Source organism: Hibiscus syriacus, unplaced genomic scaffold (assembly GCF_006381635.1).
Source record: "Hibiscus syriacus cultivar Baekdansim isolate YM2019G1 unplaced genomic scaffold, ASM638163v2 tig00111388_pilon, whole genome shotgun sequence".
Classification (NCBI taxonomy): domain Eukaryota; kingdom Viridiplantae; phylum Streptophyta; class Magnoliopsida; order Malvales; family Malvaceae; genus Hibiscus; species Hibiscus syriacus.
Window position 1 is genome coordinate 536,541 of NW_024063076.1, and position 15,449 is coordinate 551,989.

The 15,449-nt window shown below is 35.3% G+C and overlaps 1 pseudogene; it reads left to right on the top strand.

Moving 5' to 3' along the window:
* Nucleotides 1-3,327: 3,327 nt before the first annotated feature.
* On the top strand, nt 3,328-14,447 carry LOC120160053 (annotated as a pseudogene).
* Nucleotides 14,448-15,449: the final 1,002 nt, after the last annotated feature.

Genomic DNA, 15,449 nt, shown 5'->3' on the forward strand with positions numbered 1-15,449 from the left:
ATGTCCGGTTCATACGCTCTGCCACTCCATTCTGTTGTGGTGTACCTCTGACAGTGAAGTGCCTAACAATACCTTCCTCTTCACAGACTTTCAGAAATGGATCATTTTTGTACTCTCCACCATTGTCTGTACGGAGACGTTTGATTTTTCTGCCTGTTTGAGTCTCCATCATCTTTTTCCATTTAAGGAAAAATCCTAGCACCTCATCCTTTGTCTTCATTGGATACACCCAAACTCTCCGGGAAAAATCATCAACAAAGGTGACATAATAGTGTGTTCCTCCCAATGAAGTTGTCTTGGAAGGCCCCCATACATCTGAATGAACATAATCCAAAATACCTTTAGTATCATGGATTGCTGTTCCAAATTTCACCCTCGTCTTCTTCCCTTTGATGCAATGCTCACAAAAAGCTAATTTGCAAGCCCGAGCACCCTTCAATAATCCTTGATCTATCAGTAATTTCAAGGATTTTTCACCAACATGCCCCAAGCGCATATGCCATAACCTGGTTGCTTCTGACTCCTGTTCATCAGTAGAAGCTGCCACTGCTGCTGTCCCAACAATTGTACTACCCAGAAAGTAATACACATTGTTTCTTTTTCGGATTCCCTTCATTATCACCAGTGCACCAGAGATAATCCTCATAATCCCATCTTTTGCCCTCACTTCTAAACCTTTTGACTCTAAGGTTCCCACAGAGATGAGATTTCTCATTAAATCTGGTACATAATGGACACCTGTTAAGGTTCTGATTGATCCATCCTGATTCCTCAAGCGAATTGAACCAATCCCAAGTGTGTCAAGAGGGGAATTATTTGCTGTGTAGACAATTCCACCTTTTAGTTCTTTAAAATCAAAGAACCATTCTCTATTGGGGGTCATATGGTGGCTACAAGCTGAATCTAACAGCCATGAACTGGAACAGCTGGTTGATGGCGTAGCAGCGAATGCGAAATCTGAATCTCCATCATCATACTCGACCACATTTGATTCTGAGACAGCCTTCCCCCTTTCAGGTTTGCCTTTATTCTTTAGCTTGGGACATTCTTTCTTCCAGTGCCCTTTTTCTCGACAAAAAGCACATTCATCTTTGCTCAATCTGGACTTTGACTTCGATCTCCCTCTGCTTCCTTTATTCTGACTCTTGGAACGGCCTCTAACAACAAGAGCTTCTGCTTCGACACTTGTGTTTTCTTGTTTGTCTTTCTTTCTCAATTCATAACTATACAAGGCAGCAGTTACTTCACTGAGAGACACATCAACCTTCCCATGAAGTAGAGTAGTTTCAAGATACTCAAACTCATCAGGAAGTGATCCATCAACATCAGAGCCAGATCTTCGTCTTCAAAAGTCACGTCCATATTCATCAGATCAGTCACCAGCTGATTAAAGCTAGTAATGTGATCATTCATAGTGGTACCTGGTACATAGTTGAAGCGGAACAGTCTCTTTTTCATGTAGAGTTTGTTCTGACCGCTTTTCTTCAAAAATTTCTCCTCCAGTGCCTTCCACAATTTACTTGCAGAAGTTTCCTTAGAAAATGCATACTTCTGCTCTCTAGAAAGACACGATCGAATAGTACCACATGCCATTCTATTGATCCTCTTCCATTCTTTCTCCTCAACATCATCTGGTTTCTCTCCTTCAATAGCAATGTCTAGACCCTGCTGAAATAGGGCATCTAGAACCTCGCTTTGCCACATGCCGAAATGACCGGTGCCATCAAAAATCTCCACTGCAAATCTAACATTTGTCACAGCATTTCTTGCCAAAATTGAAGATGAAGAAGCGTCTGCCATTTCTGCTACAAATTCTATTTAATAGCTGCCAATGCAGAATGTCAATTATCCCAAGGAAATTTTTCTGATGTGGAAGATCAGCCTAAGCCGCAACCACAGAGCATACTAAAATAAACCAAGAGCTCTGATACCAATTGTTGTGAAATTCGGGTTAATTTCCACCAATAACAGATTCACCGTGAAAACTATTATCTAGGTGACTAGTGTGAAAACGATTGTACTAAAAATCACCCCAAGGTAGATTCCCAGGAAAGAGGAGGGGTCACAATGGTCCCTCTTAAAACCCACTTTCCTTAGACAGAACTACCAAGACAAGTAATTTTAATAGGACAATAATTGACAACAACTATACCCGACAATAGCTATTAAATAGACATAAAAGAGAACACCAAAATATTTCACTAATAGAGGAAATATTACAAAGAGAGAAAGAATACAAATAGCCTTTAAAATAGAAGAAGGCTTATATTTGTGGGATGATTAACTAAGGAGGAGGAGGGCTTTATTTATAACAAAAGAATTTCCCCTCCTCCTTATACACAACCAATGTGGGACTTTTGCCAAAAACCAACAGCCTCAACATGCTTGGATAACATCTTTTATTCGAGATTCTTCAAACAAAATCACATATTTCAGGCCTAATTATGGTTTTGATCCCTCTATTGTGCTGAAACCAAACATTTAACCTTATACTTTAATTTCACATTATTTAATCTTTTGCTTTTATAATATTTTTTATTTGTACACTGTTAATTAATTAACAAGTTAGTTATTGTTAATGTGGTGACACGAATTTGTTTCCTTTTTACTATTATTCATTATATAACGATAAAAAAATATTTTTCATATTTAAATAATCCTTTTAATTTTTATTTGTTTGGTGTATTTTGTCCTAATGTTTTATTTTAGTATAAAAAACTCAAAGTTTAATACTAATTACATTAGTTTTTTTAAAGCATTTTGACCATCAATATTTAATTTTAAGATAAAAAGATTCCTATTTTAAACTATTAATTGTTTGTTGACTAACAATTACTCCAAAAAACTCTAAAAAAATAATAAGAACCAAAATAGTTATTCAATCAAATATTAAAAATATTTCTTTCGTCATTATGTTCATTCAGTTTCAAAGGTTGGTCACGTAAAACACTAGTAAACAATATTTAACTAATAATAGGCATCCATGTTTAACTCAATTTAATCCTATTAATAACATTATAAAAGTGGGGGAGTAAAAATAAAATTAGACCATGATAATGTGCGAGCATGGAAATGGTTGCACCAAACCTACCGCTTTAAAGAAAGTAGAGACGATTGAAGAAACTTAACAGGGTCTTTCAACTCCTTAAAGTTTGGACGTGGCAGGCTTGTTGGTCAAATTGATGTTTCCAGTCACCGGTCTCACATTTGTTTTTCATACGTTAGGACCCTACCTTTCACATCATTTTCCTTAACAATCGATGCTTCTATTTCCATGGCTTCTTCCCTTATATAAACTGCCATCTTCACCATTTCCATATATCTTATTCTTCTAGCTTTACCCTTCTCGGTTGCCTTATTTGTTTTTCGTTACATACGTTCAGGGAAGGCTTAGTTGTTATTGCTGATATAAATAATGGAGTATGAAAACCAGTATCAGCATGTTGCAGAAGCAAAATATGACTGTCTTCTCTTTGATGTCGATGATACCCTTTATCCTCTGAGTTCTGGTTTATCAAAAGCAAGCACCAGAAACATTGAAGGTATATACTACCGCATATTTGATGTAAATGTTGGCAAAATTGGGTTATCTTTGTGGAAATATAATACTTAGGTTATTTATGCAGAATTTATGGTTCAAAAGCTTGGAGTTGAAGGAGACAAAGTCTCGGAGGTTAATCGTGTGCTATACAGAAACTATGGGACATCAATAGCTGGCCTCAGGGTAAATTCTATGATCCTTTCTTTTTGGTTGATTATTGTGGTTCGGGTTCCCAAATTATTGGATTGTGGATCTTATTGTGTTTTTTAATGGCATTTGCAGGCTATTGGCTACAACTTTGACTACGATGAATACCACAGCTTTGTTCATGGGAGATTGCCTTATGAGAATCTGAAACATGATCATGTTTTGAGGAATCTTTTGCTTAGCTTGCCGATTCGCAAAGTTGTAAGTATTTCTTTGTCTGTCTGTGATTAGCATGCTCATTTTATCTGGGAAATTTCTTTTGATTCATTCATATTACCATTGAAACAGATATTCTCAAATGGGGACAAGGTCCATGTGGCTAAAGTTTTAAGGAGCTAGGCTTTAACAAGAATTGAACAAGCTAGGATACAGTAAACTAACAAAGGTAAACTAAGTGAGAACGAAAGAATCAAGGTTGAAGATAATCGAAAGGCTTGACTAAAGTCAATAACAACTGAACATACAAACACTTAGAGAAGAATTACATTCATGGATCTGGAATAGTGGACAAGCCCACTATATATACAATAATCAAGGCTTAACTAATTAGTCCAGCTGAACGGCCCAACTGAATAGGAATCAGTTACAACAAACTAACCAACAGTTACAACTAACTAACTATCACATCTAGAATAATATTCTAACATTCTCATGGTTTTCTTTATGATCTGAATTGTCACTTCAACATTTTCTTGGTTTCTTCAGATTTGCTTCTCATAGATGGTACTGTTGATTTCTGCCCAAGACTTTACACCAAAACGAGAGTGCATATCACTAAATACTGTAGGTGACAATGGCTTGGTAAGTATGTTAGCCACTTGTTATGCAGAAGGAACAAAATTCACACTAAGTTGTTCTGCCAGAACTTTTTCCCTTACAAAATGAATATCGATCTTTACATGCTTTATACAAGCATGATGTGTTGGATTTGCAGCCATAGAAATTGTAGAGGTGTTCTAGTTACAACAATCCCAATTATATCAAGTAGTTGCTCAACCCAAATTAATTCAAAAACAAAATTAGCAAGACTTCTGTATTCTGCTTCTGATGTGGACTTAGAGACAACACTTTATTTCTTGGAACACCATGCAATCGGGTTGCCTCCAAGATATATGCAATAATCTGTTGTGGATCGTCTATCTTCCACCAATGCTGCCCAGTCTGCATCAGTGTAGCAAACTAGACTGAAATTTCCAGTTTGAGTGAAAAACAAACCATACTCAAGTGTACAACTGAGATATCTCAATATGCATTTCACTGCCCTCCAGTGAGTATCACATGGACTATTCATGTATTGCTAACCTTGTTAACAACATAGGCTATGTCAGATCTTGTTAAACATAGATATTGCAAACCTCCCACAATGCTACGATAGAGATGAACATCACCAAACAATTGTCCATCATTTTCCTTAAGTTTAGGAGTAAGGACCATATGAGTAAGTGTGGGTGTTGACTCATCTAAGATTGATATTTTCAACAACTCAGAAATATACTTTTTCTGATTTAAAACCAAGAAAAAGCTCTAACTGACTCAAATCTTTAAATGAGAACTTCTCATTGATTGTTTGCACTATGGCATCCACTTCTATCTCCTGACTTCTTGTGATGACTATATCATCAACATACACCTTTAAGAGCACTTGAGAGCATGCTGAATTTCTGATAAACAAAGAAGAATAAGCTTTTGAAACAATAAACCCAGGCTTTCAACTATAAATTTTCTCAAGGTCTCAAACCATGCTCTAGGAGCTTGTCTAAGCCCATAACGTGCCTTCTTTAAACAACACACTAACTCCTTCACATCTTCACTTTTCTGCTCAAATCATGGAGGTTGACTCATTTATATTTCCTCAGTTAACTTTCCATTGAGGAATGCATTGTTGATGCCAATCTGTCTAAGCGACCAATCATTCATGACAACAACATCCAGTACAGTCCTTATTGTACTTGCTCGAACTATTGGACTAAATGTCTCAGAGAAGTATCTTCTTATAATTTGTGAATAACCCTTGGCAACTAGACGAGACTTAAACCTATCAACTGACCAATCATGTTTTTTCTTCATTTTAAAAAGCCACTTACAACCTATAGCTTTGTGTATTGGTGGCAAAGACTTTAACTCCCATGTACCATTCTTCATAAGAGCAACATACTCACTGTGAACAGCTTCACACCAGTCAGGATGCTACAATGCTTCATAGACATTAGTTGGCTCTTGAGGACTTGTCTCAGCAAGCAACACTTTTGGTTTAAAAATGCCAGTTTTTCCACGAGTAACCATGGAATGAGTATTCTGAACTAGCAGTGACGGTAGTGGTGGAGATGGCGGTGGTGGTGGTAATAGTAACGGAGATAATGATGATGGAGATAATGGTAGTGATGTAGTAGTTGTGAATGGATGAGATAAAGATTAGATGAATTGTTGTTGTGATAAAGATACATCATGTGGTGATGAAGTGGATGGATGTGATGAAAATGAACCATGTGAATGTGATGATGTTGATGGTGTGAAGGATGATAGATTTGAAGGATGAGATAATGATATTGGAGATGGAATTCTGACACTTGTTGAGGAAATGTGGAAGATGGTAAAATTGACTTGTGATTGTGTGTGTTAGTGGAAGAAAAAGAAGAAGGATGAAACAAACTGTTTTGAAAGCAAATGTTTTTGACACTTGAGTGCTTTTGACCAGTTCTAGTAGGATTGTTTACCATTGGCAGAGTAGAGGTACTAGGAAAGTTTTGAAGTTTTTGATAAGGAAAATCATTTTCTTTAAAACAGACATGTCTCAACACATAAACACGACCATTAGAATCTAAGCATTTATATCCCTTATGAGCATGATAATAACCCAAGAAAACACAGGCAGATGACCAAAACTGAAATTTATGTTGATTATAAGGTCTTAAAAATGGGTAACACACAACCAAAAACTCTAAAAAAAACTATAATATGGTGTTTTATGAAAAATCTTTTCATATGGTGAAATGCCAGCCAATGCCTATGTAGGCAACCGATTAATAAGAAACATTGCACTAGAAAATGCATCATTCCAAAAAATTAAAAGCATTGAAGCTTGAGCTAGCATAGAAAGACCTACCTCAATTATTTTTCGATGCTTTCTTTTTACCAAGCCATTTTGTTCTGAAGTGTGAGGACATGAAAATCTGTGTACAATGCCTTGCTCTTTAATGTAGGCTTGAAGAGCACCAAACTCACCCCCTCCATCTGACTGAAACACCTTGAGCTTGACACCAAACTATCTTTCTACCTGTCTATGAAATTGAAGAAAAACATAATTGACCTCAGATTTGTGTTTTAAAGAGTAAATTCAAGTATACCTATTATGAGCATCAGTGTAAGCAACATAGAACCTAAACCCATTAGAATATACAGAAGTAGAGCCCCATATATCAGACACTACAAGCTCTAAAGGTTGTGTATAAACAGTGTGTGAGTCATAAAATGGTAGCTTATGTGATTTGGCAAGTTGACATGCTTTGCATAACATTTGTGTTGAATTATGTTTCGATATAACAAATTTAAAGGCTAAATGTTTTTGGACTTGAATTGAATTTATTCAAAGTTTTAAAAAGGTTTCAAAAATAATTCAAAGTCCATTAAATTCGGATTTGAGAAAAAATGCTAAAGGGTGTCAAAGTGCATCCATGCACCCCTGCAGTGCATCCATGCACTCCATTTCGAATGCAATTAGTGCATCGATGCATCCTCCTGTGCATCCATACACCAAGGCTGCAACGACTAGTTTATTTAAATTTAATGAAGGGGTATCGATGCACCTTGATAGTGCACCGATGCACCATGTTATGGGCAGCCTTTTTGAGTAGAAAAATCATCCCCAACGATTATATACGACATCAAACACATTCCAAGTTATAAATACAAGCTAAGGACACTTGAATAAGTATGAGAACAACTATCCAAGCAATCAAACACAAGAGAAGAGTTTTTCATTCTTATTTCATCTTTCTCTTATAAATATTTTGTTCTTGTGAGCTCAATCTTGTAAACACCTAACTTTGAGAGGTTTATTTGTTTACTTCTTTTATCCTTTTGTAAAGGGGAAAGGTTCTAGCTAATCCCGTGTAAAAGCTAGGGAAAGGTTCTAGTTTAGCCCAGAAAACTAGTGAGTTTGTAAGGTTATCTCTTTTTCCTCAAAAGAAAGAACAAATTAGTGAATTTGTTGGAAAATCCTTAGTGAGGAGCTAAGGTAGTGGACGTAGACTTTGGTTTAGAAAGTCGAACCACTCTAAATCACTGTGCAATTTTCTATCTTTCAATCTCTTTACTCCCTAAACTCAAAAACCGTTTCGACCCCTCTTTGCAAACCGTTCCAATTTTCGAATCGAGCTTCCGAAAATCCCAACAATTTGCATCAGAGCCTAACTCGTTAAGAAGGTTTAACCACCTTGAGGCGATCCTCGAAGAAGCTCTACCAATTCCTAACACAACCGAGAAGATGGCTTCCACCTCCGGCTCGTTCCACATGGAAGACTCCCTACCAACGGATATGCCTCCATACTTCAATGGAGTTAACTATCATCATTGGAAGAAAACAATGAAGGTATTCATCCAATCCAATGATCTTAATGCATGGGAGATTATCGAGAGTGGCTACTCTTCTCCAAAGAAGAAGGAAAAAAAGTGGAGTGACAAAGAATTGAAGAAAGCTCAACTTAATGCGAAGACCATGCACATGGTATTGTGTGCATTTGGTCCTGAAGTCTATGAAGAAGTTTCTTCATGTTCAAGTGCTAAGGAGATTTGGAATAAGCTCGAGGAAATCTATAGAGACGAGAAAGAAGAGAAAATTCTGGTGATGTCTCTATTAGCTCTAACAGAGCCAAAGGTATCTTCAAACTCAAATAAGTTAAATTTACGTTCTTTTAATGAGTTACAATATTCCTATGATGAATTATTTTCGAAGTTTGAGACCATGAACTCCAAATATAAAAATTTGATTTCTAAATTTATTGCTAAAAATGATCTTCTTTTGAAAACTAAAATAGACTTGGAAAATCAAAATGAAATGTTGAGAAATGAGTTAGAGCTTTCAAAAATAAAATCTGAAAACTTTGAAAAAGAAATTTTCAAATTAAACAAACTTCTTCTTGAAACGAAAATGGATTTTGAAAATCAAAATGAAATCTTGAAGAAGAATTTAGAGCTTTCAAAAATGAATTTTGAAAGTATTGAAAAAGAAAATTTCGATTTGAAAGTTAAGTTTGAATGTTTAACAAAAGAAAAAGAGATCATTTTAAATAATTCATCTAGTTCAATAATGACAATATGTTCACATTGTCATTATCATGATCATAAAGAACATACTTGTCCTTTGAAGAAAGGAAAACGTTTTAAAATTAGACAAGTATGGGTTCTGAAAGGAACAAGGGGCATTGAAACTAACGTTCAAGGATCTAAAGCAATTTGGATACCAAAATCTACTTAAATGTCTCTTGTAGGTGTGTGGGAGCAATGGTGATGAAAATGATGATATTCAAGATGCTCTAGCCACACATGAAAATGAATGGGTAACCTCTAAGCTTAATGTTTTTAATTTTAGGTATTTGGTTGCTCATAGGATTTATGCATGCATGAGTTTTAATTTTAAATGATTATGCATTGTTTTTAATCTCATGTATGTTTAAAAAAAATGGTTATAATGAACATTTTAAATTTTTAATGATTTTTTTTGTTCATCATAATAAAATTTTGGTCAAAATTGGTTTTAATGCAAATGATATCTCTCTAACAATTGATATCAATTTTTTAAAAAATTTGATTTTACAAATTTTAAAATTTTGACCTAAATTTAAATGTTTATTCTTGTGATTTAAATGAAAATGATATCTCTCTAACAATTGATATCAAAATTTTCAAATGCATAACATTTTTGGAAAATTTTATGCATATGCACTTAATTTCAATAATTAATATTGCATAAAGTATTTTAGACTTGGATATATTGAATTTCATGTACTACTAACATGTTTGTTATTCTTTGTTGAAATTCAATTTTGTTTAAGTGTCAAGTTCTTAAAGCTAATTTTTTTTGAATGCATTTATTGAGGGGGAGCTTTGATTTTTCAAATGAGTTTTAAAATGTCAAATTTAGTACTTACTCTCCAAAGTTATTTTGAACTTCAAAGATTGAATTATTTTTTATATAACAAAAAGGGGGAGAAGTTTTGGTTTGAAAAATTCAATTTCTTAATGAAAAATGAGAGCTTAACATTTTCATATATTTTCAAACAAACATTTGGTATCTTTTTCATTAAACATTTTATTAAGGGGAAGTTTTGCCAAAAACAATTTTTCGAATATTTTGTTATATAAAAAAGGAGGAGATTGTTGAATTATGTTTCGATATAACAAATTTAAAGGTAAAATGTTTTTGGACTTGAATTGAATTTATTCAAAGTTTTAAAAAGGTTTAAAAAATAATTCAAAGTCCATTAAATTCGGATTTGAGCAAAAATGCTAAAGGGTGTCAAAGTGCATCCATGCACCCCTGCAGTGCATTCATGCACCTGCCACTAGTGCATCGATGCACCATGTAGTGCATCCATGCACTCCATTTCGAATGCAATTAGTGCATCGATGCATCCTGCTCTGCATCCATGCACCAAGGCTGCAACGACTAGTTTATTTGAATTTAATTAAGGGGTATCAATGCACCTTGATAGTGCACCGATGCACCATGTTATGGGCAGCCTTTTTGAGTAGAAAAATCATCCCCAAATGGCTCCAAAACATCCCCAATGGTTATATACGACATCAAACACATTCCAAGTTATAAATACAAGCTAAGGACACTTGAAGAAGTATGAGAACAACCATCCAAGCAATCAAACACAAGAGAAGAGTTTTTCATTCTTATTTCATCTTTCTCTTGTAAATATTTTGTTCTTGTGAGCTCAATCTTGTAAACACCTACCTTCGAGAGGTTTATTTGTTTACTTCTTTTATCCTTTTGTAAAGGGAAAGGTTCTTACTAATCCTGTGTAAAAGCTAAGGAAAGGTTCTAGTTTAGCCCGGAAAAACTAGGGAGTTTATAAGGTTATCACTTTGTCCTCAAAAGAAAGAACAAATTAGTGAATTTGTTGGAAAATCCTTGGTGAGGAGTTAAGGTAGTGGACGTAGACTTTGGTGTAGAAAGTTGAACCACTCTAAATCGCTGTGCAATTTTCTATCTTTTAATCTCCTTACTCACTAAACTCAAAAATCGTTCCGACCCCTCTTTGCAAACCATTCCGGTTATCGAATCGAGCTTCCAAAAAATCCCAACAATTTGTTCTTTATTTATATCAAAAGGAATTAAATTGTAATGTTTTAGTGCAGAAAGTAAAACTTCTTTAAAAGGATGGCCAAGCCTTTTATGCCACATGTCTATAGACACTCTAGCATTTACAATGTGGCAGCTTATTGAAGACAAAGAATTACGAGCAGAATTATTAACATGAACCCCATCACCAGTAGTCAAGCAACTGTCATTATTAACATAATTATTCATGGAAATATTGAGTTTGTACAGACCTCCAGCTTCACTCCCTTTTAATAGAACTTTTCAGGTATGCAGGTCACGAACTTGACAAAAATTAGGATAAAATTCAAGCAAAACTTGATTGTTCTAAGTGAATTTGGAAACATATAACAGATTTTTAGTGATATTAGGAACATACAATAACTTATTTAAATGAAACCTATTGGAATTAGCACAAAAATAAGATTGACTAATGCTCTGTATTGGTAGAGAATTACCATTACCAACAATCACACTATATGTTCCAGGGTGAGTGTCTTTAACCTGTAAGTTGCTAAAATTTTTAGTTATATGATGTGTTGCTCCAGAATATGGATACCATGCATTGTCATCCACTGTCTTAAGTGTAGCTATATAAGCTTGAGATGTGACATGTGGTTGAGTAGCAGTAGTGGACTGAGATGAATTTCCAAAAGGAAATGAGGGCATATTGTGAGGATTTGAGTAGACTTGATGATGAACATTAAAAGGAAAAACATGTGGATGAAAAGTAAAAACTTCAGGGGTTGTTATCAAAGGTGAAGGAGCATAATACATTGAGTTATAAGGGGAATTATAAGGGGTGAAGTTGTCATTGCTTGAATTATAAGAGCTGATATTGGCTTGAACATTGGAATAGACTCTATTATTACTATTTTGTGTAGGGCAAGATAATTCATTCTTGTAACTCATATCAAACCTATAATAACATCTTTCAACAAGATGTCTCATTCTGCCACACAATTGACATTATGGTCTAAAGGATGAAAAACGCCCTCGGCCTCTACCTCTATTACTATTGTTACTATTATTGATGTTTTAACCAGTATTATCAACAAATTCACCCTTATTTTGATATTCAGACTGTGAAACATTATTAGAGACCATTTGATCATTTGTAACTTGAGTAGTGACATGAGCACAAGATGTGACATGATTAAAAGAATGTGATTTTCTAGTGTCAGAATCCAGTAATATAGTGCTAACATATCTTAAATATGGAGGAGTGGGAGTAGCAGTTATAACAGTAATAACTGATTCAAACTCAGATGGCAATCCATTCAGTATAACAGTGATATGTTCATGTTCTGATATTATCTCTCCACAGCTAGCTAGATTGTCACAAATAGATTTGATTTTCATCAAGTAATCTCTCATACTCAGCTCTCCCTTCCTCTGAGAATGAAGCATTCTCTTATAGGACATTAACCTAGAAGTAGTTTTACCACTGTATAACCTATGCAATATACTCCAGATCTCAGCTGCAGTATTGAGTCCTATGAGATGAGGCAAAACTTCTTCACTAACAGTAGAGAGCAACCACGAAGCAAGAGCTCCATCTTGCTCCTTATAAAGCTCATACTCAGGGTTCAAACTAACTACACCATCTGAAGTTACATACTGTGTAGGCCAAGAAACGTTTGAATCTATATACTTCTGAAGTCTATGTGTTTTAATAGTAAGAAAGACTTGTTGATGGCATATTAGACAATTGTGATCATCTAATGTCACATTAATCTTCTTAGTAGAAAATAGTCTATTAGAGGCAGTAGAAGCAGAACTACCAGTAGCATTTAGAGTACTATCATCCATAGTATTTTCCATATAGAAAACAATACAGACAGAAGTCTAATAACAAGATTTCAACCAGAAATCAATAGAGAAAGAACAGAATGCAGAACGTCAATCCAATGAAAAAATAAAAACGATCTCACCGGAATAGAAGATCAACCAAAGAGCGAAGAAAATACGACGAATCAATCAAGAATCAAAGAGCAACCGGGGTAGATAAGATGCGACAAATCAACCTGAGAACAAAGCACAGACGGAAATCCACTTTGTCAAGAAGCCGAAAAAAATCACCAGGCAATTTGCATCAATTTTCACTATTAGGTCAAGTGAAGATGAAGCAGAACGGAAGACAAAAGGCTGCAGGAACTTAGGCGAATGATACCATAACAAGAATTGAACAAGCTAGGATACAGTAAACTAACAAAGGTAAACTAAGTGAGAACGAAAGAATCAAGGTTGAAGATAACCGAAAGGCTTGGCTAAAGTCAATAACAGCTGAACATACAAAGACTTAGGGGTTGTTTGTTTACTTCAGAATGATTAAGCGTTGAATGATTCAAATGTTGAATGATTCAGAGGCTTTGTATGAATAAGCTCTGAATGTGACATGTTGTTTGATAATGGCTCTGAATCATTCAGAATGTACTTTTGTGCTGAATCATTCAACACTATTTTGCTGAACCAGTCAACACTGAATCATTCAGAGGTGAGAAACAAACGCGTTGAATTCTGAACGGTTCAACATTCAGCGCTAAATGGTTCCATTCAGCGCTAAATGGTTCCATTCAGAGCCAAACAAACAACCCCTTAGAGAAGAATTACATTCATGGATCTAGAATAGTGGACAGGTCCACTATATATACAACAATCAAGGCTTAACTAATTAGCCCAGCTGAACGGCCCAACTGAATAGGAATCAGTTACAACAAATTAACCAACAATTACAACTAACTAACTACCACATCTAGAATAATACTCTAACAGGCTTGGAGGATTGCTTTGAAAGGGTTATAAGCTTCGACACCATTAATCCCACTAATGGAATCAATACTTCAGACACATCTAGTGCTGAAATTCTTGATGCCAACACATCAGTATTTCCAGACACTCAAGTTATCTGCAAACCATTTAAAAATGCATTTCAAGAAGCCTTCAAGATAGCTGACATCAATCCTCAAAAAACAGTAAGTCTATCTAATTATCAATTTGGACTTAAGTAAAGGGATCAAAACTTAAATTTCGACAAAGTAAAGGGGCTAAACCTCTTTTCTTGTTGACCGCAGCTCTTCTTTGACGATGGCATCCGCAACATACAATCTGCAAGAAGAAATAGGCCTTCCCACTGTGTTGGTAAGTCGATATTAATTGACAAATTGCAGAGAAAGCACTTGTAGTATCATGATTATTACAGAACAGGGTTTGATATTTTGGGAGATATACAATGTAGGTGGGGACTTCCCATAGAACAAATGGAGCAGACTATGCATTGGAGAGCATACACAACATCAGGGAAGCACTACCGAAGCTGTGGGAATCAGATACTAAGAAAGCAGAAGGTGTTGCATATTCTGGGAAGAAGCTTGCAATTCAGACATCGGTTATGGCTTAATATACACAACAATGGCATAAAAAATACCCAGATTTTGTAATATCACATTCCCACTAACAAATTGTGCTTCTGATTTGTATCTTTCACTTTAATCATCCTTCAATAAAGAAGAATCATTTATTCTATTCTTTGTTTTCGAAAGTATCCTTATTCATTATTTTGCAATCACCAGCTCTAGCAACATTATTTTGCTAAAGCTAAAGCAGAGAGGGACACAACACAAGATACGTTATTTAAATACATGAAATAAAAACATTAACATTGGAGAGCTCAATTGCATGGTCCCTGTGCATAGCAAAACCCTACAAGGCATCCACAAGGCTTACAGCAACCAGTTGGGTTCCACCCGCACCACGAACCTTTAGAGATACAGTTTTTGGGACTCTTGTAAGCCTCGAAAACCATGGCCAAAGGGTTCCTGATGTTGCTAACTTCATTATTTGGTTCGGTTTCGACATCGTAAGTCAAGATGACCTCGCTTCGAGTTGAAAAGGCTGACGGCGGACCCGTGGCTAGAAGAACCAGGGCCGTTGCAACTATAAGAAAAGCAAACTTCTTGTGCAACTCCATTTCTTGCAGTAAGATTATATTTTTTTCCCCTGTGAAGGGTTCCTTTATGTAGGAAGGATTGATGGCTCAAACACGTAAGTAGATCACGAGATTTGAATTCTTTGGTATTCATGGTTTTCTCATGGTTAGGATCACCATTAAAAGCTCCTCCCATGTCTCTTTATTACTTTAGAGTTTAAATTTTGAAATTGCTTTCTACACTCTCTTAATAATTTTTTGGTTAAATTTTTTAATGTATATTTACATTAAGTTCTATATAATATTAGTAGATTTTACCTATAGCTAAGAAAATAAGGTAAAACAAACAACGAGCTCAACAATCAACGAATCGAGTCGAGCAAACAAACTTTTTAACGAGCACAAGTCGAGCAAAATTTTAACAAGTTTAACAAGCAACAAATTGA